Here is a 16706-nt window from a genome sequence, read left to right as displayed (position 1 = left end):
CAGTTTTGTTGAATAGTAAAATTAATTCTAAAAGCAAATTTTTATTCTTCGAACTAGTAAGTTAAGTTAGATAACACCTCATGCTCGACTCCGGCAACAGTCTCGGGTAAGGGGTGTTACAATATACTTCCAAACCTCCCATGCTAGGTAGCAGTCTCTTAAAACGTGAATACAAGATTCCTCAGCTAATTCACAAATTGCACCAGAATGATCTGTTGAGATTTCACGTTTACAACACTACATGTTAGTCAAAATTCGTTCCTTGAGCACCAACCAAAGAAAATGACGAACTCACTGAGGGCCATCCAAAGTCCAAATAAGCTTCCATTTGTTATCCAAAGGGTTAAGACAAGGGCTGGTAGCAATATCCCCAACTAACCGAAGACATCTTGGTTCTAGAGTCAATCTCCCCCTAGATAAAACCTCTTCTCAATTTTTGCGCAAATACTATGACAGATCTTCATAGTTTGCATAAAATAGTTAGGTATCAACAACAGAGCAGCTTGCGCTAAAGTGACCCGCCTAGCCATTGACAACATACTAGCATTCCAACAATCCAACTTCCGCCTAACCTTGTCGACGATAAAATCAAAGGTTTTGCCGTGTGCAGCTAAAAAGCTTCATTTTTAAACGAAAACAACCATTCTTACTTATACATCAAGCCATCTCATTTCCAACCACAATCATTTTTTAGCCTTTTAATTTACCTGAAACAGTGAGACTAGATTCCCTATTAACACCCTGGTTTAAATCCCGTGAATCCTGCAGGATGTTGAACCGAGATCCCACAAATTCCGTCTCATTCTCGTCTTATTGAGCTACCGTCTATTTCTTGTTGAATTTACTATTCCGACAATCAACAACCATCCACGGTCCAAACATTGTCGAAACTTCTTTACTTTCAGCCATAACGGGATTTTCACGATTTTCATTATCCCCCTGCTAAAACATCATTTTGACCTTCGAAAACAAATGATGAGCATGAATCACACGAATGCCCATGCCGTCCAGAAGAAAAGTAAATACTAGGAAGAGACTCACATTCCACGCGTTGAATTCGGCCATCGATTTTGATTTTTGATACTAAAGGCTTATTCAAATCAAGAAGGATTGTCATTCGAACAAAATGACCCTTTACGCATTCCCAGTATTATCATCTAGTTTAATAACATATCCAACCATTTCCCCAATACTTGTTAAAATGCTCTTCCGATACAAATATCTCGGGAGACTTGGGAGGCGAATCTATACCACCACATTCATCGAATATGGTTAACTAGTAGAGAAAGATTCCGATCAAGGTTGAACCGTTAAGTATTGCCCAAAAACTATCCACAGTCCTTCTGTGAGGGCTTAAACATAATCAACTTTCGCTTGGAATTTCACCATAAAATAATAATTTTCCAAAACCATATTTTTCACAGGAATTAATGGCTTCCAAAGATGATAAATTTTATTTGAAAGAGCCTGAAAGCCTATTTTTCTTCCCAAAAGCTTAACCACGACTGTTTGAGACATACCCTGATAAAGGATTTGATAAACCCTATCACAAAATTGAATTGATGGAAGCCCATCCTCTATCCCAATGGATACATCCCCTTCAATCAATTGTAAGTCATCTTTCTCCTGTTCTTGCAAAGACAATTTAGCATCCCTCGACACCTCAAATAACATGTCCTTGAAAGACAATCTCGATTTGAAATTTTTGTCCCCTCCTTTGGGATTATCCTACTCATCCACAACCACAAAATGATCGTCATCCTCGAGACCATTATTACGCATGCAAACTTTCTTGGTGGCTTTGTCTTCCACCATAGGCAGCGACAAAGAACATGGTGAGAGCATTTTTTACCATAAAATGATCTATGTATTTTTATTTTTTAAAATTTAGTCTCTTTATTTATTTTTTAAGATTTTAAAATTTAGGTGCAATTGTCAATATTGTTTTTTTTTGTTAAATTTATTGGTGTGACATTTTAAAATTAAAGAAATACACTTGATAACAATGTAGCTAAAAAAAAGGACGTTGCAATGAACTCAAATTTAACAATATAACTTTAACTAGTAATGGCAACATGGCGAGGCGGGAAGGATTTTTGCCCACCCCAACCCTGACCTGATACTCTTCTGCCATGCCCAGACCTCGAGCTTAAAAAAATTAACCTACCCCGAATCCAAACCCAAAAAACAATTGTACACTCGATCCCGATCCGAATTGACCCAAGTTCAAACTTTATATTTGAAATGATGGTTAATTAAATTCAAATATACATATATTTAAAAACCACGCTTGGGATGACTAAGTATAAAAAAAAAAATTCATCATAAATAAAAAGGAACAAAAATGAGAGGGAGACTTAAGACAAAAAAATTAAAATGAGAGGGGAAAGAAAATGTGGTAAAATGATGTTGCTAGCGATAAAATTTAAGAATTTTTTAACCTAATTAATATTTAAAAATATACAAGGTAATTTTTTAAATATTTCAAGATGGAGTGAGGCAGTTTCACGCTAAACCCAGACTTGACTCAACCCTTCTCTAAAGCTAACCTGACCTACCCAAAATCCGATTTCAAGGAAAAGACCCGATCCTATTAGGTCGGGTCGACTCAGAATCTATCGGTTTTAGTTTTTTCCCATGCCTAATTTTAACATAATTATCGGTTCGAAATGAGTTTCAAAATAAAAATTGTTAGAAGTAAAAATATATTAATGAAATTCTTAATTTAGAAGTAATTATGACACATTTGTTTAAAATAAAAACAAAGACCACTGCTGTATGTGGAAATAAAAAGAATCTCCAAAAGGCATAGTCGGTGGGAAATGAACATAGTGTGGAAAATGACACAATCTAAAACGTGTTACGTAAATCATTTGAACACCACTTTGTCTCTCATCCTGTTGAAATGTTGTATTTAGCAAATGAGTTAATTAATTTATAAGTTTATATTAATATAATTAATTCATTTAGTTGGATTAAATAAAATATTAAAAATTTCATGTAATTTATTTTTCTCGATTTATATTAATTTTTGAATCAATTAATTTAATACTTTTCTTTAAATTAATTTTTGATCTAATTAATAAATTTAATCGAATTGAAATTATAAAACTCAAATTTTACCCGGGCACGAAATAACACCACTCAAACCTGATCCCATATGAGTGGTATTCAAATACTAATACACGAAATATTCCTTGGAAAATTCCTTCAAGCTTCAACCCAGTAATCGAGGGTAAAGTCTTGATTTTTGTAAAATAAATAAACGTTGATCCACAGGCGGTGTAAAATGGCATAATTTGGACTGTTTTTAATTACTAAACACAGACTTAGACCTATACTAGTCAATTAAAATAAAATCCAATCCCATCAACTTGATTTAATTAGAAATTCAGATTAAAAAACTAATATAGCTAATAGAATAATTAGATAATTATATGTAGTTCATTTTGATGTATATGAACTAATTTTTTAACAATAGAAATAAATAGAATATTTAATAGGATCAACTTGCTCTCTTTTTTTGAGTACAGAAAAAAATGCAATCTGACTCCTAATTCAATGATCTCCATAATACTTTTACTGAATTAAAATAATTTAAATCTCAAATGGACGATAGTAATTAAGTCATCCTCCAAATTAATCATATATATAGTTCAAAAATAAAAATTCAAGTGGACCTCAAAATAATGTTGATTATTTTTCAATAATTGCAAGTATATAATTATAATAAAATAAATCTGCTTGAAAGCATGTCGACAATCGAATCTAGAAAAAATTGTACTAATTTACTAAGTTTCTAATATAAATTAAACGACAAACAAATACAGTAGATGCCGACAATGAGTAAAAAGAAATGAAAATGCAATGGACGAAGTAATAAAATGTTGAGTTACTATTCAACCACTAGTCACTAAGGTAGTGGCTAATATATGTAGGAACTCTTTTTTTGAAATTTGACTTTTGATTTTAAAACAAATGAAATGGAGTCGCCATCAACCCTTTTTTATGATGTGTGATCGGATCACCTCGTAATTTGATCATTTTAATAAAAGGTTTGATTTACTAAAATAATGATTTTTGGTCTTCAAAATCTAAGAGATGAGTTCGGGAGTAAGTTACGCACGATGAAGGATTAGCACCCTCGTTACGCCCAAAATTGGTACCTACTTGATTACTTGATATCTTAGTGTCGAGAATTAAAAATTCGAAAGGAGTTTAAAACATGATCTTTTTTTGTATTAAGGCATTACAACTAAATTACTTTTCATGAAAAGGGTTTATTTCAAGTTAATCAAGAATGAAGGATCATGTCCCGTAAGTTAATCGAGAATGAAGGATCATGTCCCGTAAGTTAGGACACAATGCCTTAAATCCTCGAAATCAAGAATAGGCGTCATTTGATTGTTACTTAAATCTCTTTTTTTTGTTATTTTAAATGGGAAATTCGATTACTTTGGTTCTAGGAAGATGTCATACTCCATAAGTTAGGAGCATGATTTCTTCGAATCCCAAAAATAATGAACATTGCATTGGTTTTGATATTTTATATGCATTAGATAAAACAGGTATAACTTTTTAAAACGAAGTATATTTAATTTATTTGGGCATAATGTAAAAACGAATAAATGTATTTTAACGGGATGGCACGATGATTAGTAAAATAAGGTAAAATAATAGAGGGTGAAGAAATGAAATAAATGACATAAATAAATAAATAGATTAATAAAGAAAATAAATAAAAAGATAAAATAAAAATGTCATACTCGTGATTAATAAATAGATTAATAAAGCAGATATAATGAAAATGCAACATCAATTTATAATGATGATTCATGTCGTGATTGAATAATGAAATAATAATCATGATAATAAGGGCAAAAAAAAGAAAGAATGTAAATGCTTAATGAAAAGGAAATATAAGTAATATCAAATTTAAATATTTTAAAAAGTAAAAAATAATAAATAAATAAAACAAATATAAATGATATTAAATTTAAGCATTTAAAAAGTAAAAGAATAATAAATAAATAAATAAATAGATAAAACAAATTTAAATAATATCAAATTTAAATGTTTTAAAAGTAAAAGAATAACAAATAAATAAATAGATAAAAAAATATAAAAGGATGAAATTAATTGGATAAAGGACTGAATTGAAATTTAAACAAAATTAAAGTTATAAATCATAATAAGGGACTAAAATTAAACACGCGAAAAAAATAGGGACAAACTGGGCAATTATCCCAAACCCTGAGACACGTGTCATCCCCCAAGCGGGTCCACAGTGATCCCGGGATTAAATTGCAAAAAATAAAATAAACGAGGGAAATTAAAAATAAAAATCAAGCAATAGGATAAAATTGAATAATAGCGAAAATGTGGAAGGACTAAAGTAGAAATTAGACCCTCCCTGGTTGAAAACATGCAGATCTTGCGCGGTTCGGGTCGCACCTCAAAACAACGCCGTTTTGGGTGTCTATTTCCCAAAAAGGCCAAATGACCAAAATGAAATAAAATAAAATTAATTGCTAAAATTAAACGGTAAAAAGGACTACATTGTAAATAGCCTAAAAGGAGAAAGGACCAAAGGCGCAAATAGACACTCCGTATCAAAAACACGTGGATCCTAAAGCGGGTCGGGTCGGTAATCGGGTCGTGCCACAAAACGACGTCGTTTTGGGGTTTATGAACCCATGTCAAAACGACATTGTTTTGATTCCATATTTAAGTTAAAAAATCAAAAAATTTCATTTCATATGTGTTTAAAACAAACCCTCTTTATCTTTATTTTCTCCCGAAAAATAGCCCAAAATCCGGCCACTGGTACAACAAGCCTCCACGATGGCCGCCGATCGCCGACGACTGTTCCACGATGGCCTCCGGTCGCCAGCAACTTGAAAAATCCAGAACACTCTCTCTCACTCGTCTTTTAGTGTAGGACTCTGATTTGGAGTTGAAACTACCAAAATCAAAGTGTAACAGCCCGATTTTGGGCCTAGTCGGAATAGTGGTTTTAGGACCACAAATTCAACGAGGAAAAATTTATTTTTATTCTTTTATATTTTTATGGTCTACAATTTCACAGGATGATGTCGTGAAAATTTGTTCAAAAATTTTGACGTTTGGGCACTTAATTTAGTAAAAATGACTAAATTATAAAAAGTGCAAAAGTTGAGTTCTACATGTTAGAAGTGTCCAATTGATATGAAATTTTAAACTGGAGGTCCTTAAATGGTAATTAGACCATTGGTTATTGTGGACAAAAATGGACATGAGATAAGTGAAATAGGATTTTTTAAGTTAGGGGCATTTTGGTAATTTGGTAAATAAAATGAATTAAGAAGACAAAATAAGGCCAAAAATCATCATCTCCTCATGGGGGGCTGACCGAATATGTCATGGAAGCCATGGCTAGGGTTTGGTTCAAGCTTTCAAGCTCCATAGTAAGTCCGTTCTTGCCCCGTTTTTAATGATTTTCATGTTTTTTGAAATTCTTGTAACATGATCTACCAATTTCTATCATTTATTCGAGATATGATGAAAGTCTAGGTTTTGACCCAGGTTAGAAATTTGTGTATTTTGATGGTTAATGGTAGATTATACATGTTTATGATTAGAGAAACAACTTTTACTAAGTGATTTTCAGTGAAATTGCCTAAAAAGACTAATTTGTAAAAAGTTGTGAATTGTATGTAAGTGTATGAATTAATGGAAATTGTGGACTGCTGTAGTTATGAAAATGATTCAGCTAGGCCTAAAATGTAAGGAAATTGAATAAAAATTATTTTACGAGCCTAGGGGAAAAATTATAATTTTATAAAACTTTAGGGGTAAAAATGTAATTTTTCTAAAGTATGATTTTTAGACTATATTGAATAAAGTGAGTGTTAAATAAGTTAAATATGTTATTATAAATCAAGAAAGACGAGAAATTGACCTTGATCAGTGAAATAGAGTAAGTGAAATTATGAGAGAGTAAATTTAGCAACAAAACAGTTTTGGACAGCAACAGTTGTGTGACTTTGAAAAATCACCACAAATGGTGGAAATTGAATTAGAGGTTGAATAATGTATGAAATTAAATCTTAATGAGTCTATTTTCACATAAAAGAAACAAAGTAAGCAAAAGAATTATATATTTTGAGATATTTGAATTTTAGTAAGACATGGTCAGAATGATTTCGGAATCTACTGTTCTGACTTTGGAAAATAATTAAAAATTGTACAAAATAATTATGAGTTATAATTTATATGTTTGAAATCTTGAAAGAGTCTATTTTCAAGATAAATAAACGATAATGTCATCAGAACTCTGTACAATGAGATAATTAATTTTCAGTGAAAAGAGGTCAGAACTGCCAAACAGTGAAACAGGAGAGACTTTAAAGAATAAATTGTACTTATTGGCTAAGCCACAAATTCTAAAAATTTTATGATAAGAAGATATATGAGTCTAGTTTCTAGGAAAATTAACGGATCTTAATTTGGAGCTCTGTAGCTTGAGATCTAAATAATTTAGTGACTCTGACTCACATAGACAACTTTGAATTTACATATAAGTAACCAGTGAAAATATAGTTAATGTTGCTTAAGCGTGTTATATACATTAAGGATGTGGAATGGAGAGGAGGAGGAAAATTGGAAAAATATATGAATGAATTGTGTATAATTGGTCATATGTTTGATTATAATCGACAAATGTTGAAATAGAAATGATGCTTATATTTGTGCATTATTGGTCACGGTTTAAGCTCATGTGGGGAAATAAAGTTTCATAGCATATGTATGTGTGGAATGTTTGGTATATAATTTGGCATGAAAAAATGTCATGAATGGAATATTGAATATTGTTATGTGTACTGCATTGAACTGTGAAATTACTAAAGTAATGAATTACTGCAATACTGTGAAACTGATAGAAATAAGGAATTATAATTGATACTAAACTAAGATGGAAATTTGTACTGGAAAGTGAGTTAAATACCCTATTAACTAGTCAGGCTAGTCGGATATAGTTAGCATGCCATAGGATATGGAAGAGTACGGGGTTTTGCCGGCTTACTGATCAGGCACTTATGTGCTGACTACTGTTACTGTTACCGATTCGATACTTTGTGTGTCAAATACTGTTACTGTTACTGTTACCGATTCAACACTTTGTGTGTCGAATACTGTTACTGTTACTATTACCGATTCGGCACTTTGTGTGTCGAATACTGTTACTGTTACTGTTACCAATTCGGCACTTTGTGTGTCGAATACTATTACCATTACTGTTACAGAATCAGCACTTTGTGTGTTGAATACTGTTACTGTTACTGCTACTGCTACCGTTACTGATTAATGATCAAGTACTATGTACCGTTTTAGGCACAATGTGTCGTACTGGTGTGTTTGGTTGGAATCCACGTAACCGTCAAAGCCCGAGTCTGTTAATAGGGGTAATTAAATGAAAAGTTAAATCAAACGAAATAAAATAGTTGAGCCATTGAAAGAAAACGTGATTGTGGAATATAATTTGAAAATGTGAATTGAATATGAAAATGTGAATAGAAAGTATGTACTAATTGTTCATGAAATAAATAAAGGCTCAATGTAATAGTATATGATGTTACCAAATGAAAGCCAAATTGAATTGTAAATATTGAGAAATGAATTATTATTGGTATTTATCTCAAATAAATGTAACCAATGATATTTAAATGATATAACAGGCAAAGTTTTGAAGTGAGATAACATAAGTTTGAAATGAACTATTACCGATATGTACGCATAATTCATGAAAATGATGATACATGAAATATCGAAATGAATGATATATGCCTATAGAGAAACAGCAAGAGAATGATATGTATCATGACATGTAAATGTATGATTATCTTTAATATGTTGATACAATAAAAAATTATGTATGATGAGTTTATCTGAAATTTTATAACACGGTTTAATATGTTTACAAGTGTATGTGTTCTGGTAATGCCTCGTACCCTATTTCGGCGTTGAATACGGGTAAGGGGTGTTACACGAAGCCAATCTTCCAGAAATAGGAGAAAACCTTTCGATTTTCGACGTTCTTTGCCGCGGCCTTGGCCGAACCCCTAGGGATTCGACAGCCTTCAGACCGGAAGAGATAACGATAGTGGTGTGAAGACCAAACAACAGGTGATCGATTTTTATTTTTATTTATTACTTATAAAAAACAAAAAAAAAGTAAATCACCTTTAAATTTTTGTATTCTGTTTTTTATTTGCTTTTTGTTAGTATTTCTTCATGTATTTTCGTGTATTTTTTTGTTTGATTTCTATTTCAAAAAATCAACCCCTTACAATTTTTTTTAGCCTTTTTTATAGCCGATTTGCACTATTATTTTTTCTATTTTTTCTACTGTTCTTGTTGCCTTTGCATGTTTGTCTGTCTTTTTTCTTTTTTGCATGTGGTGGTTGACGATGACGGTGGCAGACCTTGGGGCGCGAGCATGCTGACGTGGTAAGGAGTGACGCCAGAAACCCTAGGGTTTCTGGCATTCTGAAATAGTTTGGTCCACTGGGCTTCTAGGTTTTTTATTTATTTGGGCCCTTTGGGCTTGTAAATTTGGGCCTAATGTGAATGGACTTTTTTTTTATTGAACTTTAATTTTTTTTTTCATTTGGTTTATGGTGGGCCGGATAGAATTGGGCATTTACAATATATGTTGTAGGTAATGGCAATGAATAACCTATTTTAAATTTCGGATTAATGAATCAGATGCGTTTTCAAATTTTGGTTGAGTGCTAACAGTACAAGTGTTATTGTCATCACCTTCCTAACATTTCAAGTAGTTTAATGGTTTATGTATCTCGTACTTGGTACAATATGGTCATCAATTGGTTATTTTTCTCGAAACTATTCTTTGGATAATCTTTGACTAGATCACTAAAGTAGAGCCAAAATTAATCTGAGTAATCTAAGTGGAGACCACCAAAGAGCTACAAAGAAAGTGAAAAGGTACCTTAAAAAGATCCAAGGGTATAGCCAAACTAGCAACTTGGAGGCAATTAGTTACTAAAACGTGAATTTTGTTTCGGTGTATTGATTCACAAAAATCAACAATTGGATACATTTCTATGTATTGGAGGAGTGCAAAGCAAGCCTTGACTATTACTTCTACCATGGAGGTTGAGCTTGTTTCTTGTTATTAGGTAACTTCATATGGTGTGATTTTACAATATAAATAAATGAAATGTTTAAAAGGAAGTACCTGTTTACTCTTTAAATTAATGTATATAGAATAATTTATTCATTTTTAATAGAAAGAACAAAATACAATTTGACTTCTAATATAATAACCTTCATAATATCTTTATCACTCGATTTTTGTTATATCTTATCTCTTATAACAAATACATTATTATACATGCATACATACATAGGTAGTGTATATGTTATGCATATGGGAACCTGAAAATGCTTAAAACAAGGTTTCCAGGGAATATATACCTAATGCACCCTTATTTGAAGACTTTTGGTCATGAAAATTGAGAAAGTAAATGTCATTGCAAAATATTATATGCCACTGAATTTCTTAACACTTTTAGTCAGTTATGTCTATAAAACATATGTCATGTGCACTGCATTGTTGAACTGATCGGTTGTGTCTTCTAAGCCATACACGCCTTACTTAAAATCATATTCATATACCAATCATTTAGTATATAATAATATGTTCTCAGAAGGCATCAAACTAACCTAATGTGTAGAACTGATGAGTATATTGATCTGAATAGAGACATTAAATCGGATTTTGAGAGAGAGAGAATGATAGTTTCTCTAAAAGCTTTGAAGACCTCAAAATCAAGATTTTTTCATCTATTTTTCTGTAAAAATTTCATTTTAAATTATGCCACATAAGAACTTATGTATCATTTAACAATTAAATTAACGATTTTAGTAAAAGAAGTGCCTTATTTATATAACATTGATAATTTGAGGATGTAATTAAAATGTTTTGAACTTTAGAGACCAATTTAGAATGAGGGTCATAGTTCAATATTTTTTTTTATGAATTTTAATGATTTTTAATCAAACCGATCGAACCAATGAACCGATGTTCTAACTAGTTCAATCACCAATCTGATTTAGAAAACCAAGGTTGTTTTAGTCAGGATCAAAATTTCAAATTTTGAAAAGTATATGAATTAAAATAATCAAATTGAAGTACAAAAATGAACTCCACCACTTACTCATGATATTTTTGTAATAAAGTACACCAACTTCGAAGTAAGAGAAAGAAATCAATTGACTTATAAATTGATATAAATTAATTAAATTAAGTTAAAATTGATTGAGTCGACGGTTGAAGTGAATTTTATTAATTATAATTTAAATCTCTTTGTTGGACCGAAATTTTATCTCATTTAATTTGGTAAAAATTAAGAAACACCTTAAATATTCAATCAAGAACACCAATTACCCATGTTCAATCAACATTAAATTCACCTATCTTCTATTATTTTTAAAATAAAAATAAAAATAATCAAATCTTAAATGATAGCATAATAGAAACACTAAAACTAAAATAAATCATTATTTTTGTTTTTATTTCCAACACAATGATGAAGCTCAACCCATCTAATTTAATCATTTGGAAGTTTTGAACAAACACTTCCTTTTAGTATGAAGTCTTGAGAAGTCAGATTCTTTCCTCCATTGCATTTGTTAGTTTCTTCTGCCTTTTCACCTTTTCCTCATTCCGATTCCAACGCTCATCGCACCTTTTCCAGGTCGGAACTATAGTAACCGTCAACACACTAGCCAAAGCAGTCACTACAGGCTTCAAGGCACCCGACACCCTCTATTATGAAAGCAGATATGAAAGCAACGCAACTTCCCTTGCATCGATTCCTGCCACCTACGGGCCGTTCCTTTCAGTACAAGGAACTACTCAACAAAAGGCTCTTCAGCTGCTTTGAACCTCCTCAGTTCCTCCGAGACCGTAACAGATTTCTTCTCGTCGGTCCCGACTTCTAATTTGTCCTCTTCATCATAACACTTAACCGCCGACTCAATAATTCCATGATTGTTTCGAGCACGTTCGAGGCAATCCTTAAGGGTAGTACATAACTCAAAAGTCTTTTCGAAGTTGCCATAGTATTCCTTCACCAAAGAATTCAAGTCTGAATCGACTGCGAGTATGTCATTGACAAGATCAATACGTTCCTGAAGAGTTGAACCATGTCCAAAAACTACCCTGTACAAGCTCGATTCAGCTACGAACTGGGACCGCTCAGGACAGCTAGATGATGCTATCATGGTTGATAAAAGATTCAAGTACTAACACAGAAATGGTATGATGATTTTATAAGCTTCAATAATCCACAAATCCAAGTAAAACCCAATAATCAAGTGAACTAATATGGTTTTCTCACACAAAAAGAATTCCTAAAAAAATCAAAGAAATGAACAAAATAAGCAAAGGTTCAGCAAGATGCTAGAAAAACTCAGAAATGGTTTTCAAGTGCTAGTGTCACAGGTCAAAATTCAAAACCCATGACCATCGCACCAATGCATCAAATGGAGGTTTATTATTTAGATGGGGATCATTAGGCCAGCAAGAACTGACCTGATTCGGTAAGCTGTTGGACAAGCCTGTCAGATTGAAGCCTGGTTTGCCCGATAATGAGATTTGTTGCAAATACGAGATTGTATCAGGAAAGGGATAAGGTGGCGGATTGGAGATGAAATTGACCAAGTCATTGTTGTTCCAATAGGGTCGGAAGCGTGTAAATTATTGTACTAAAAAATCACACAAAGTTCAATTCCCAGGGAAGAGAGGTGGATCACATGGATCTCTTAAATACCAAGTCTTTCCTTAGTCAGAATATCCCTTCTATAGTAATTTAATAGCACAATTAAATACTACTATTATACCCTCAAATATTGAAAGAAAAATAGGACAAGAAAGAACACAAGAGTTTTAACGAGGTTCGGTAAATTATACCTACGTCCTCGGGCACTAACACCAGATGATAACTTTACTATCTCGAAAATATTACAAACAAATAGAATCCTTAAGAATTCTCAAATGGGAGAAGAGAGAAAACTAAGAGAGAAAGATTGGTTGGGATGAATTGAAATGAGAAATGAGAAGGCCTATTTATAGTTGAGGTTCAAGGACCAAACAATAAATAGCCCATTATCTTAAGGACCAAAAAAAATTTATCCCTTGCCACTTTTCCAAAGTTGGTGGTTGTCATTATTGATTGTCTCCCATTAATGTTAATGGCAACCATTATTAATTGTCTTCCATTAATGTTAACAATCTCCACCTTGAAGATTTGATTAGGATAATCACATCTTCACACACTTCCTTCAACTCCCCAAATTCGATAAAGCTATCTTTTGTAGTGCCTACAAATGCGCTCTCGAGCGCCATACACCTGAAGGTGCTCAAATTCTCAGGATGTTAATCAAGTTCAAACAATGATTAAACTTGATTGTTGTTACCACCTTGGTCATCATATCTGAGGGATTATCTGCTGTCGGAATCTTCTGAAGTAGAATTTTTCCTTTTTCAAAGACTTCCCGCACAAAGTGATATCTTACGTCGATATGCTTGGTTCTTGAATGATAGACTTGATTTTTCGCTAAATGAATAGCGCTCTGGCTGTCACAATATAAACTTATGTGACTTTGAACAACTCCTAAGTCTTTCAACAATCCATTAAGCCAAATAGCCTCCTTAACAGCTTCTGTAACTGCCATATATTCTGCCTCTGTAGTAGACACAGCTACTGTAGACTGTAAGGTAGACTTCCAACTCACTGGGGCTTTCGCAAGAGTAAACAGATACCCCGTAGTTGAACGACTTTTATCTAAATCACCAGCAAAGTCGGAATCAACATATCCAACTACAAACTGACCAAGTGCTTCATCCTGTTCAAAAATTAAACCAACATCTACGGTTTTTCGAAGATACCGTAGAATCCATTTCACAGCTTGCCAATGTCCTTTTCCAGGATCATGCATATACCTGCTCACAACTCCAACAGCTTGTGAAATGTCAGGCCTCGTACACACCATCGCATACATCAAACTCCCAACTGCATTAGCATATGGGACTTTCGCCATATATTCTCTTTCATCTTCAGTCTTCGGAGATAATTGAGCACTAAGTTTCAAATGAGAAGCAAGTGGGGTACTTACATGTTTTGTGTTTTCATTTACACCAAAACATTGTAATACCTTTTTCAGATATTGCTTCTGATTCAAACAAAGCTTGCCTCTCGGTCTATCTCTACTTATCTCCATGCCGAGAATCTTCTTGGCCTCACCTAGATCTTTCATCTCGAACTCTTGATTCAACTGAGCCTTCAGCTTATCTATCTCATTTTGGCTCTTCGAAGCGATTAACATATCATCAACATACAAGAGTAGATAAATGAAAGATCCGTCATGCAGCTTCTGCAAATATACACAATTGTCATATTTGCTTCTTGTGTACTTCTGCCTTCTCATAAAGCTATCAAATCGCTTGTACCACTGCCTCGGGGATTGCTTCAATCCATATAGCGATTTATTCAGCTTACAAACCCAATTTCTACCACCAGCATCTGTGTATCCTTCGGGCTGAGTCATATAGATCTCCTCTTCTAACTCACCATGCAAGAAAGCCGTCTTAACATCAAGTTGAGCTAGTTCCAAATTCAACTGTGCTACCAAGGCCAACAAAATTCTAATGGAGGAATGCTTCACAACAGGGAAAAATACATCATTGTAGTTAATTCCCTCCTTCTGAGCGTAGCCTTTAGCTACCAATCTTGCCTTGTAGCGAATATCCTTCTTGCTAGGAGATCTATCTTTCTTTGCGAATACCCACTTGCATCTGATTGCCCTTTTACCTTTCAGTAATTGCGCCAACTCCCAAGTATTGTTCTTCCGGAGAGACTGTATTTCTTCATCCATGGCGCTTTTCCATTTATCACTTTCTAAGCTTTGCATTGCTTCTTGATAAGTGATAGGAATATCATCAACAACGGAAAGGGCGTAGGCCACCATATCAGTAAATCGAGCAGGTTTACGAATTTCTCTCCGTGGCCTTGCAACTGCAACTGGTTCTGGTGTACTTAGTGGTTCTTGGGTCAGAACCTCTTCAACCTCTAATTCATCCATTGTGGCTGGAGAATTAGACTTATTAACTGGGCAAATCCCCATCTGCTCAAACTCCACCTGTTTTGGAGTACACTCCACCTGCTGTGGAGTATTGCTCGTCTGAATATCTTTATCTGCTACCTTTTTCAATGTGGCAGATTCATCAAAGGTAACATCTCTGCTACAGATCATTTTCTTTGTGCTTAAGCACCAAAGACGAAATCCCTTCACTCCAGAAGTGATTCCCATAAAGAGAGCTTTCTTTGCCCTCGGATCTAACTTTGACTCCTTCACATGGTAATATGCAGTGGTTCCAAACACATGTAAGGAATCATAATCTGTAGCCGGTTTTCCAGACCATACCTCCATAGGAGTTTTTCTTTCTAATGCAGATGATGGCAAACGATTAACAAGATGGCCAGCGTATGTCACAACCTCAGCCCAAAATTGCTTGCCCAACCCAGCATTGGACAACATACATCGAACTTTCTCCAGCAATGTTCGATTCATACGCTCTGCCAATCCATTCTGCTGTGGTGTATCCCTAACTGTGAAGTGTCAAACAATACCATACTCTTGGCACACATCGAAGAACGGATCACTTTTATATTCCCCTCCATTGTCCGTCCTAAGCCGCTTAATTTTCTTGCCAGTCTGGTTTTCGATCATAGTTTTCCATTTAAGAAAAACTCTAAGCACTTCATCCTTAGTTCTCATGGTATACACCCAAACTCTTCTGGAAAAGTCATCAACAAAAGTAACAAAGTAGTGTTTTCCTCCCAATGAAGGTGTCTTGGAAGGCCCCCACACATCTGAGTGAACATATTCCAAAATACCTTTTGTATTATGGATAGCAGTACCGAATTTCACTCTCTTTTGCTTTCCCAGAACACAATGCTCGCAAAATTTTAATTTGCAAGCCTTTGCACCTTTCAACAATCCTTGCTTTGCCAGAATTTGCAAGGATTTTTCGCTGGCATGTCCCAACTTCATATGCCACAACTGTATTGAGTCCAATTCTTTGTTGCCGGAAGCTGCAGCGACTGCTCCAATAACTGTACTACCTTGGTAGTAATACAAGTTATTTTTCCTGATGCCCTTCAATATCACAAGTGCGCCAGATGTCACTTTCAAAACCCCATCTCTCCTAGTAACAACTGAACCATTGGATTCCAAGGCTCCCAATGAGATGAGATTTTTCTTCAAACTGGGCACGTACCGAACATCAGTCAGAACTCTAGTTGATCCATCTTTATTCTTTAATTGGATTGAACCTATCCCAACAGTTTTACAGGCATTGTCATTGCCCATATAAACAACTCCTCCATTTAGTTCTACTAAATCAGAGAACCACTCCCGGTTAGGGGACATATGATAGGTACAACCCGAATCCAATATTCACTCATCTGAATGGAACGACGATGATGATGCAACCAGTGATAGTTCAGAGTCACTAGTATCATGCTTTGCAACACAAGCATCTACAGCAGCTTTTCCCTTATTCTTCAGCTTTGGACAATTTTTCTTCCAGTGGCCTTTCTCATGACAAAAAGCACATTCATCTTTCCCGAGTCTGG

The sequence above is a fragment of the Gossypium hirsutum genome, chromosome D03, assembly GCF_007990345.1.
Source record: "Gossypium hirsutum isolate 1008001.06 chromosome D03, Gossypium_hirsutum_v2.1, whole genome shotgun sequence".
NCBI lineage: Eukaryota > Viridiplantae > Streptophyta > Magnoliopsida > Malvales > Malvaceae > Gossypium > Gossypium hirsutum.
Note: the sequence above shows the minus strand (reverse complement) of the source record.